Below are 3506 nucleotides of genomic sequence, written 5' to 3'. Positions count from 1 at the left end.
TTTTAACGAGACATGGTTTTGTGTGCAGTCGTGCTGACCCCTCACTCTTTGTCTTCAAAGGAGATTCATGTGTGCTTTACCTATTGGTCTATGTTGATGACCTCATTCTTACCGGTAATGATGCCACCATTCTTCGCTTTGTCATCACTCGTTTGGATAAAGAATTTGCCATTAAAGATCTTGGCCAACTAAATTATTTTTTGGGTCTCGAAGCATCGTACACATTGACTGGTATATTTCTTATTCAGTCTAAATATGCTCATGACATCCTTACACGACCTGGTCTCCTTGATGCTAAACCTGTCCCCCACTCTGCTTGCCTCCAATACACAGTTTATTTCCAGTGGTGATCCTTACTGCAATCCTTCACATTATCGATCTCTTGTTGGTGCCTTGCAATATCTTACAATCACTCGAACGGATATTTCGTATGCTGTTAACCAACTCAGTCAGTTTCTTCAAGCTCCCACTACTTCTCATTATCAGGTAGTTAAACGGTTACTTCGTTACATCAAGGGAACTATCCCCTTTGGTCTTTCTTTTTCCAAACCAAAGTGTATAACAATTGTGGGTTATTCAGATGGTGACTGGGCTAGATGTTTGAAGACCCGTCGCTCCACTTATGGCTACTCAATATTCCTGGGGGGGGGGGGGGGCAATCTTGTATCCTGGAGTGCCAAGAAACAACCAACTGTCTCTTGATCCAGTTGTGAATCTGAATATTGAGCTGTGGCAAACATTGCTGCAGAAATTATTTGGATCACTCATCTACTACGAGAGCTTCATGCTCTTCCACCCTCTAGACCAACGTTGCTATGTGATAATAAAAGTGCTCTTTTTCTGACTCAAAATCCAGTCTCTCACAAACGTGCCAAGCACATTGATCTTGAATACCACTTTATTTGTGAACTCGTATCGTCTGGGAAACTTCATACTGAGTTTGTTCCTACCAAGCTTCAAGTGGCTGGCATTTTCACCAAGAGTTTGCCGCGTCATCAATTTGAGTTCTTTCGAGAAATGTTACGTATTGGTCCGCAACCGTTTCTCTTGAAGGGGGATATTAGACAACATTAAGAATCATGTACATCTTCTATTTTGTGTGTATGTAATTGTATGTTTTCTAATTATTTGAGGATGTATCTTGTAAATTCCTTTTGTATAAATCTATTGTCTCTCCATCTTATTTGGGGTGACGAGTTATATTCTCAGGGATTAGCACTTAGCAAACTAAAACCAAGAAACCCACAAACCGAGTAAAACTGGTAAACTGAAATCAAAAAAACTGAAAACGAAACAAAACCGACGGTTAGTGTTTCAATTTTTTTAAAAACCGAAAAATCGCGTTTGGTTTCGGTTTTTACCCAGAAACCAACCCATACTTGATTGTGTTTTGGTTGTAATAAACTATTATGGGCTTTGGTTGTAACTTGTAATAGACTATTTGTTGTAAGACTCATGTTTTTTTTGAAGTATTTAACTTAAATTTGGTGTTTTTTGAAATATTTAACTTGTTGCTTCATCTGTGAAAAATGGGTTAAAACCCAAACCGACCCATACACAACCTTAGGAAATATAGTTCACTAAAAATTATACATTTTTTCATTTTATAGAACCTCATCTTAAATATGTTTTAGAAAGATGAGTCAATTCTTATCCCATCTATGAGTGAGTGGGTGTATATATGTTCATCTTTTAGTTGAGTGAGCGGATACGAATAATAGCACCCTTTATATGTGTTCATCTTTTACGTGAGTGAGTGGATATGAATAATAACACCCTTTATATGTGTTCACCTTTTATCAGGGCGGCTTTACGTATTATAAAGTTAAGTTAGGGCATAGGGCCCCATTTTGTAAAAGGCCCCACTTACCTAAATCCTTTAATATTGATTGTCGATACTTTGTTCTCCATTCATTGATATGTACGTCTCCATTCGCTCATATGCACGCCTCCATTCGCTCATATGCACCCTTGACACCGCAAATCAAATGCGACAATCACCCTTCTATGCTTCTTCCTTCCTTCTCCTTTCTTGCACTTTGAATATTGATTATCGATTATGGGCTTTTACAATCTCGATTCTTGAACACTGAAAAGGCTACCTGAACCGCTGCAATTTTTTCCTTCTCCATTTTCGGCTTATCTGATTGTTCATTGTTCAAAAATCTCTGATGATTCATTGATTCAAAGTATGTGCAATGTTTTCACTTGATTTTTTCATCATCTGATTATCTATTAGGATTAATAGCCGATTAAGATTAATTTTTTCCATTATTTGATTTTCCATTGTTTCTTGTTTATTGATTAATGCTTGATTTCTTTTTTTTTTTCTCATTGATTTTTTATTTTTGAGTTGGTGTTTCCACTCATATTTTGCATTGTTGGCGTGTTGCTTGAAGCTGAAGAATGTTGTCATTTTAATTAAAACACAGGAAGTTTGAGTTAGTGATTTTCGATTTATTTGTTCCTTTGTTAATTTAACTTGAAGCTAAAGAATGTTGGTTATTGATCGTTTTCTATATATGTGGCTTGTTCATTTGATTTCTATGTTGAGTTGTGCAAATTTTAGTTATAAATAATCATATAAGTTTGAGTTCTCCATTTAATTAAAACTCTGCAAGTATGCAAGTTTAAATAGAAAAAAAAAGCAGCCTTCACTTTTATATTTGTTTTTATTATACAATTTAAGTATAGTAGCAATCAAACTCGTTGAGCCGCCCCTGCCTTTTATATGAGTGACTGGATATGAATAATAACACGCTTTCTAGAATCTTTTACATTTTTAGGCATGTATGATAAAACTAGTTGGTAGCTGATAGCTAAAATATGTAGCCTTTTACTTTTATTTATATATTTGTGTTTGGCAATATTAGTTATTAGCTTATAAATGTGTAAAATTAGTTAAAAATTCTGAAAAACTAAAAGCTTATGCTGCCAAACAAATATATTTTTTTCTAGTTTTTTCTTAATAACTAAAAGCTTTAAAAAGTTATATGTTAAATTAAAATAAGAATAAGATTTATAAATATTTCACCGTTGGACTCCCACTTAAATTTACCATTGTCACACCAATAACAAACAGAGAGAATACTTGATTTTGGTTGGTGATGGTTGTGTATATGTATATATTTTGTGATGTATGTCACTATTTGTCTTTTATAGTGGAGAATACTTTATAGTGTCTTTTACTTGGAGAATAAGTTATGTGTTTGAACATGATTGGACTGATCGTAAAACCTCTTACAACAATGATGGTCGTATACATAAAAGCTTGGATTGTGTTTTATTATTGGTAGATGATGCGTATATAACAAATTTTTTTCATACACAACAATTTATGCATTAAAGTATTGTATTATACAACTCTATAAAACATAAATTGTTGTGTATGGACATAAAATTGTTGTGTACGAATCACTTCCTTTTATTATTAAATAAAGTTTATGTTAAGCTTGAGCTTGTAACAAGATAAGCTTGAACGGATCAGTTGTTTACGTCCTTATTTC

The sequence above is a fragment of the Lactuca serriola genome, chromosome 9 (assembly GCF_051521515.1).
Source record: "Lactuca serriola cultivar US96UC23 chromosome 9, Lser_US96UC23_V15, whole genome shotgun sequence".
Lineage (NCBI taxonomy): Eukaryota > Viridiplantae > Streptophyta > Magnoliopsida > Asterales > Asteraceae > Lactuca > Lactuca serriola.
The sequence above is the reverse complement of the archived record's forward strand: the minus strand, read 5'-3'. Positions refer to the sequence as shown.